At 39.3% G+C, this 8,773-nt stretch overlaps 1 pseudogene; it reads right to left on the bottom strand.

The window, feature by feature from the left end:
* Positions 1-294: 294 nt before the first annotated feature.
* On the bottom strand, positions 295-1,118 carry LOC131482058 (mitochondrial import receptor subunit TOM20 homolog; annotated as a pseudogene).
* Between the last annotated feature and the right edge of the window lie 7,655 nt (positions 1,119-8,773).

The following is an 8,773-nucleotide window of genomic DNA, read 5'->3' as shown; positions in this document are numbered from 1 at the left end:
ACTCCTCAGCTTTCTCTCACCATTTTTTGTATATAGTTTAGTATGCTATGTTATATATGTAACTTGTATGTTTTAAACAAAATTCATATTTTGGTGACTCCTAGTGTATTTATCAAATGAAAAGCTCTCTATCAAAATACACTTTTCACTGGAAAAATAAATAAAACAGACAAATGGATCTACACAAAGTAAACAAGAACTTTGGTAGATTTCAGTGTAGTACAGTCCATTAACAAGTTTATTTGCCCTTATTCCCCCAGAGCCGCTCAACTTCCAAGTTCAGAATTTTAAAAATATTTTGAACTGCGATTTTATTATGTTAACATTTTTCATCATTCCACATCATCTTCAGCCAAGCTCTGAGCACTTACAATTCTCTGACTAATTGTTGGGAGCTTCTTCAGCAGCATCTGGAACACTGGTAATGGAAGAGTTTGCTGCAACACTTGTAGTAACTGCTGTGGCTGCCCACGTACAGCAATTGCGTTGGTCAAATGGTCTACACCCTTTTCACATTCACCTTGAGCTAGTAATTCTCCACCAAGATTTCTTTCTTTTTTTTTTTTTTTTTAAGATTTATCATTATTGGAAAGCCGGATATACAGAGAAGAGGAGAGACAGAGAGGAAGATCTTCTATCCGATGTTTCACTCCACAAGTGAGCCGCAATGGGCAGGTGCGCACCAATCCAATGCTGGGAACGAGGAACCTCTTCCAGGTTTCCCACACCGGTGCAGGGACCCAAAGATTTGGGCCATTCTTGACTGCTTTCCCAGGCCACAAGCAGGGAGCTGGATGGAAAGTGGAGCTGCTGGGATTAGAACCAGCGCCCATATGGGATCCCGGGGCGTTGAAGGTGGGGACTTTAGCTGCTAGGCCACGCCGCCGGGCCCGCAAGCTTAATTTCTTCAAGAAAGAACTTCTGAACAGCTTCAGCATCTTTAAGGCCAGGTAACTTGGAAAGCCCAGCTCTCTCCTTGGCAAGCTTGTGTTTTTTCATTCTCACAGCCTGTTCTTGAAGTTGGGGTCACTCCTTCTCTTGCAGTCAAATTAAATGCAGTAGCCCATGAAGAGGGCCCTGCAGACTCGAGCAGCGATGACGCTGTTGCGGCCCACCATCGTCCCTCAGCCGCTGAGCACAATGGCAGCTATTGGCTGTGAGTCCCCAATGCAGACGCGCCGCACAGCATCATCGCCCAGCCAGCCCCGGTGCCCAGGTTCCATATTTACCATGGAATAATGTAACAAAGTAGCCATCAGGGAAATGTAAAGCAAAATCACAATGAAATATCATCTCAACCCTGTTAGAATGGCTATTAATATTTGGTAGAAAGAGTAACAAATGCTGGTGATGTAAAAAATGGGAACTTCCATACAATGTTGATGGGATTATATAACAACTCAGTCACTGTGGGAGACAGTATAAAATTTCTTAGGTGATAAGAAGTAAGCTTGCCCTATGATTCAGCAGACCAACTACTAGTTGTTTGTTGTCAATGCTATGCACACATTGTATGAAAGAGACACCTGTAACCATCTTGTTTGTAGTAGGAATGTTCATAATACCCAAATGTGGAATGAATTGAGGCGTCCATCATTAGATGAGTGATTAATGAAAAGATTGTATGTACACTGAACTGTTACTCAGCTGTGAAAAACAAAATTATGTGGCTTGCATCAAAATGGATGTAACTACAGGTCAAGATGTTAAGTAAAATATCCTAAATGCAGATATACAAATATGACAGTGTATTATGCAGAGGAGCTGAAAGAATCAGAAGGAACAAAAGCAAAAATGGAAGAAACAATGATGTATATCAGTATTGGTGCAAACGTGATCTTGTCTCTTTGATTTATATCTTTGTCAAGCAAATGGTGAAGCATCATATTCTATGATTTTAATGATCTGAGTTTGCAAATTGTGTTACTGAAACGTATCTTTTCATTTCATAATATTTATAGCCTTTTCCTATTAAACTCCAGTCATTTTTGTTTCCTTTTAATCACTTAATGAAAAGTTAAGGTCTTGAGTGCAATGGAAATTTAAAACATGTTCTTTCAAATCTTTAAGAATGTAACAGGGGAAAAACGGAAGCTACAGAAGAAGTATCATTCTTTTGCTAAAATTGTGTGTATCAGCTACATTAATTGTTTTTATATTAAAATCGCTAAATAAGTAACCAGAAAAACAAAGACAAAACACATAAGTGGCTAATGTTAAAGGGCTTCTAAAACATATTTTAAAACATAGGTTTGTTACAATATGGCGTTTGCCTTATATGCATGGTTTCTGTTCAGTTGGAAGGCTGTGACTGGCTGATATCAGCTGCTTGTTATAAGAGTATAGTTCTGTAAGAGGCTGCAGTTTGTTTCCCTACTAAGCTACAGCTCCCTATGTAGCAATTAAAATTTTAGTTTCATTTAAATGTTATTCCATAAATAGGAAAACTGAAAGTAGAAAGGATTTCACTATGTACACACTCAAATGTTTAAAAAGATGATGAGATACATATATATACTTTCAAAAAATAATTATTTATTCTTTTCTACTATAAGCTATAGGAAATATTTATTTACAAGCTTTTTTATTAATTATTTTGCATCATGTGACAGTTTCATAGGCTCTGGGAATCCCCCCACCCCTCCCCATGCCCCTCCCCCCTGGTGGATTCCTCCACCTTGATGCAGTATTACAGTTCAAATTCAATCAAGATTCTTTCCTTGCAAACATATACCAAGCATAGAGTCCAGCTACTTATTGTCCAGATGGGTTGAACAGTTTCTTGGGGAGACCATTTCTGATCCAAAGTTAGAGCTGGTAGAATATCATCCCAGTCAATTAAGAGTCCCAATATAACATCAACAGCAATTTGCAACATTGTGGAATTGACATGGCTTTGAGTAACCAGTATGTTAAAAAAAAACAAAAAAAAAAAACAAGTTCTTAACCACAACCTATGATTAGCTCATTGACATCTCAATTTTAGTTTATCTACAGGACCGGCTGCTATATACCTTAAAATGGCTATAAGGTACCATTCAGCTGTCTCGTGTCTATTTCATTTTAGTGTTTAGCCATTTGTTGCATTGAAGTATAATTTTGCTGATCTTGGCAGATTTTAGGATAATCTAGACTGGCTTGTAACTCTAACAAGACATTTGTCGACATTTAAGGTGCAGAACATTTTTTTTAGGGGGGTGGGTGTGCAGGAAAATCCTCAACACCATGATGAGGAGTGACTAATCTTTGTGTCCCACCCACCAAGGCATGAGCCAATCCATGCCAGCTCTTTCCTGTCAGATTCCAAGCTCTACTTTTTGTTGTTTGTCTATTTATTTTAGGGTTTTTTTTTTAGTTTGTATGATTGTTTGTTTGCTATGAGGGGTTTTTGAAGTGATCCTGATGGTCATTGCGAGGGAGAGTAGGGGTCCAGAGGTGGAGCCAGGCTCGGACCAGAAAAAGCTCTTCTCCCTGGTCCCAAATGACGTTTATTGTTCTTCTGTTTCTGCGGACCGCTCAGGGCTTCTGGTTGTCTTTCCAATGATGTTGGTTTCTGCACGGTAGTGTTTGGACTTCTTCCATCCCCTGCGGAAGCTCCGGTTGGGGGTGGGTGACCTCAGAGTACTCGGCCTCCGAGGGCTTCCAATTCCCTGTGGCCTCCTTGGCAGTTGGGATATAGTCCTTGTTGCTCGTATTAATAGTTTGTGGTGAAGGTCTGGTAGTCTTCATGGTTGGGATCCAAGCTTTCTCCTTACCACCTGCTCCACTCTGAAGTGTCCCCCTGCTCCACGCACATGACCTCCTGTTAAGAGGTTGTCAGGATCGCACCCAATTCCCCCCTCATGCATTGGTATAGCAGTTTTATTGTTGTTTAGTGCCGCTTTGAGTCTGTTGTCTATGAATTACCAGATTTGATCTTGATAGGCTATATTGTACTTTTTCCTCACTCTTTTTATGGTCCTGAAAGACTTCCCTGCACTCCCTCCCCATCACGGATTAACATAGCGTATTGAGGGTAAAGTAGGTTTTACAGTTTTTCGATGTAGATCTTATGTATTCTGACATTAATTGTTGGTTTATAGATTATATCGCATTATCTTATTGCATTGGATACAGGTTGTTAGAGATTGCACTAATATTACAATATACAGGTACTATCTTCCAAGTTGTCATCTTTTCATCTCAGATTAAGGCAAACATGTGGTATTTAACCTTTTGGGATTGATTCATTTAGGAAGATGGATTCCAGTTGGGCCCATTTGGCCACAAAGAACTGCATTTCATTTTTTTTAATAGCTGAGTAGTATTCCATAGAGTAGATGAACCATAGCTTTCTTATCCAGTCTTTTATTGATGGGCATTTTGGTTGCTTCCATGTTTTTGCAATTACTGATTGTGCTGCTATGAACATAGGCGTGCATGTTGGTTTCTTGTGTAGGAGACGTTTTGGATATATTCCTAGGAGTGCTATTGCTGGTTCATATGGTATGTTGATTTTCAGTTGTTTGAATATTCGCCAAACTAATTCCCATACAGGCTGTACAAGTCTGTAGTCCCACCAGCAGTGGAGAAGGTTCCCTTTGCCCCACATCCTCGCCAGCAAGTGTTGGTGGTATTATGTATGTGTGCCATCCTTACTGGAGTTAGGTGGTACCTCATTGTTGTCTTCATTTGGATTTCCCTTATTGCCAGGGAACTTGAGCATTTTTTCATATGCTTGTTTGCCATTTGGGTTTGTTCTTTTGTGAAATGTCTGCCCATTTCCTGTGCCCATTTCTTGAGCAGTTTGTTTGTTTTGGTGTTTTGGTTTCTCTGAAGATCTTTGTATATTCTGGAGATCAGCCCTCTATCTTCTATGTAGTGTGCAAAGATCTTCTCCCATTCTGTAGATTGTTTTTTTTTTTACTTTGTTAATTGTTTCCCTTGCTGTACAGAAGCTTCTTAGTTTGATGAGGTCCCAATTGTTTATTTTGGTCTCGATTTCTACTGCATTTGGAGTCTTTTTTAGGAAGTGAGGGCCTACTCCTAAGTGTTGCAGTGTATTTCCAACATTTTCTTCCAAAAGTTTGAAGGTTTCTGGATATAGGTTTAGGTCTGTTATCCATTTAGATTTGATCTTAGTGTATGGTAAGAGATGTGGGTCTATCTTTTTGTTTCTGCAGGCTATCAACCAGTTGTCCCAACAGCAATTATTGAACAGACCTTCCCATTTGCTTGGATTGTTGCCTGTCTTTTTGTCAAAGATTAATTGACTGTATCTGTGTGAGTTTCCATGTGTTGTTTCTATTCTGTTCCACTGATCTTCCTCTCTATCTTTGTGCCAGTACCAGGCTGTTTTGATAACCACTGCCCTATAGTATGTCCAAAGGTCCGGTACTGTGATTCCCCCTGCTAACTTCCTATTCTTCAGGATGGTTCTGGCTATTCGTGGTTTTTTGTGTTTCTAGATGAATCTGTGTATCATTGTTTCCAGTTCCATGAAGACTGTTTTGGGCAATTTGATTGGGATTGCATTGAATGTATATATTGCTTTTGGTAGTATAGACATTTTGATGATATTAATTTTGCCTATCCAGGAGCATGGGATGTTGTTCCATCTCTTGAGGTCTTGTTCTATTTGTTCTATTTGTTTTTTGAGTGTTTTGTAATTTTCTTCATAAAAGTCTTCTACGATTTTGGTTAAATTTATTCACAGATATTTCATGCTTTTCTCTGTTATTTTGAATGCCAGCTTGTTGGTTAGATCTTCTTCCATCTTGTAGCCGTTTGCATACACTATGGCTGTTGATTTTTGTTCGTTTATCTTGTATCCTGCCACTCTGCCAAATTCTCGTATGAATTCTAGGAGTGTTTGTATTGAGTTTTTTGGTTCTTCTATGTAAAGAATCATGTCGTCTGCGAATAGTGAAAGCTTGACTTCTTCATTTCCAATTTGGATTCCTTTGATTTCTTTTTCTTGTCTTATGGCTTCTGCAAATACCTCTAGGACTATATTGAATAGCAGTGGTGATAGTGGGCAGCCTTGTCTTGTTCCAGATCTCAGTGGGAAGGGATCCAGTTTTTCTCCATTTAGTATGATGCTGGCATTGGGTTTTTCATATATTGCTTTGATTATATTGTCAATTGTTCCTTCTATCCCCACTCTGTTAAGTTTTAAAATATTTCCAATATTTCATTATTTAATGTTTGAATAAGTAAATAGAATTTTATTATTGCTTCAAATGATTTTTGCATATCTCTAGATGTGTAAGGGAAACATTCATAAATTCTTCAAATATTTCCTTATTATCCTGTGTAGTATTAAACTTCTGTCTTCCTTATCTGCCATGTTAGTTGTTTCATGTGTTTATGTGTATCTACAGATTACAGCTTGAACTCATTTTATACTTATTACAGAAAGCAAACTGATACAGAATAATAAAGGAATTATAGCTTCAGATTTGCAAAAATAATACAGACAATATATTTTATTTTGCTTTTTACTCTATGTTGGTTTACGGACGGTAAATTAAGCTGCATTTATAGAGGATGCAAATCAGACACACAGAAGAATTACAACAATCAGCTTACTATTATAGTTCCTGAGTTAGTATTCTGGCTCAGTGATAATTTGGTTATTTATTTTAATTTAGTTGAAGACCTGAGTGGCAGTATCAGGGACAAGCTGAGTGATGTCTTCAGCTGAAGGTGGATTCTGTTTTGTTTCTTTTTTTTTTTTAACATCTATTTTTATTGCATTTCCTTTTTTTTTTAAAACTAATTACATTGCATTATGTGATACATTTTTTTATGCTCTGGGATTCCCCCCGCCCCTCCCAAAGCCCTCCCCCCACGGTGGATTGCTCCACCTTGTTGCATTTCCATAGTTCAAATTCAGTTGACATTCTTTCATTGGAGGTATTTACCAAGCATAAAGTCCAGCATCTTATTGTCCTGCTAAGTTCAATGGTTTCTTGGTGAGACCATCTCTGGTCTGAAGGTAGAGCCGGCAGAGCATCATTCCAATCAATTAAAAGTCCCAACATAATATTTCCAACCATTTACAACATTATGGCATTAATTAACATGGTATTGATTAACCAATATGTTAATAGGAAAATGCAGGTTCTCAACCACAACCTGTGACTTCTTCATAGACATTCCAATTTTGGTTTACATTCAACTGTATTCTATACACCTTAAAATGGGTTAGATTGCTATTCAGCTGTCTCATGCCTATTTTAATTTTAGTCTTTAGCAGTTTATAGCATTGAAGCATGATTTCGCTGAACCTGGCTGTTTTTCAGGTGGTCTAACTCTATAATTCTAACAGGATATATGTCAACAGTTTAGGTGAGCATGTTTAAGATGGGTGTGCAGAGAAATCTTCCATACACCAGTGAGGAGTAACTAATCTTTGTGTCCCACCCAGTGAGGTATTAGTGCATCCCCGCTGACCGTTTCCAGTCTGGTTCTAAGCTTTCCTTGTTGTTCTCTGTCTATCTATACTAGTTTTGTTTGTTTGTTTCAAGGGGTTTCTGGAGCACTCCTGATGGTTACTACGAGAGGGGGTGGGGACCCAAAGTTTGAAGCAGGCAAGGACCAGAGAAAGCTCCTCTCCCTAGTCCCGAAGGAAGTTTACTGTTCTGTTTCTGCGGACTGCTCAGGGATCCTGGTTGTTGTTCCGATGACCTTGGAACCTGCAAGGCAGGATTTGGGCTTCTTCCATCCCATGTGGTATATCCAAATGGGGGTGGTTGACCTCAGAGTTCTTGGTCTCCGAAGGCACTCCATTTCCCCTTGTTCTCTTTGGCAGTAGGGATGTAGTCCTCAGTGCTCCTTGGTGAGTATCTAGGAGTCGCTCCACTTGTTGACAAGCATGTTGTTTCATATGAGTAGGGAGAGGTTGGACCAGATGGGGTCAGGGCAAATTGTAGCACACATGTGTGGGAGGCAGTTTGAGATGTGGGCCATGCCAGTGTAGGTTATCATGCCTCCTGGTTTGCGTGAAAAGTAAGGATGGAGGCAAACTGGGCAGGACTGGACTGCAGAACCCATCAGTGAGCACTGGGGTATGGGCAAGCCAGGCTCAAAACTGGTTTACATGCTTAATCTCCTGGTCACCTTGCCTCATCACTTTGCTTACAGCCAGCTCTGCCCTCTTCTGCTTTTGCACTTAAGACAATTAATAAGCCCTTGTATTGTTAATTGCTTGGTTAACTATATAAAATAAAATTAAAAACTAATGAGTCTCAGCTCTCACTATAACACTATTCCCGATGATGACAGTGAATCAAAGCTTTCACTCTAGTTACTAGAAAATGGAGGAATATAAAATCCAGTCACAGAATGAGTTACTTTGGTTCAGACCTGTGTAAGTTTGCTACCCTGCTCTTTAAGCTTCTGTACAAAATTCTTTGTCAGTTTCCTGCTTTTTGGGTCAGATCGCTAGGCTAGCATGCCCTGCTAGCTAACCTCAGTTCCAGGAATAAATATTGCATGATTTATTCACTCATTGTTCCTATGCCTATCTCCTGTGGCTGTTGAAGGCCACTCATTGTTCCTTTGCCAGCCTTCAGTTGCTATAGCCTACCCATTGTTCACCCATTATTCCCATGGCAGCCTCCTGTGGCTGTCCAACTCACCTGGTTCTCATGGCTGTATAACTCGCAATTTTTTTTTGTTATTTCATTATTTTCACCATTGATGATTTTTGCATATTTGATTAAGTTGCTTAGGGTCAAATACTACATGAAGTTGGGCAAGATCACAGCTTCCACTTTTCTTTCTTTCC

This window comes from Ochotona princeps, chromosome 15 (genome assembly GCF_030435755.1).
Source record: "Ochotona princeps isolate mOchPri1 chromosome 15, mOchPri1.hap1, whole genome shotgun sequence".
Lineage (NCBI taxonomy): Eukaryota > Metazoa > Chordata > Mammalia > Lagomorpha > Ochotonidae > Ochotona > Ochotona princeps.
This window is presented reverse-complemented; position numbering and strand designations above follow the sequence as displayed.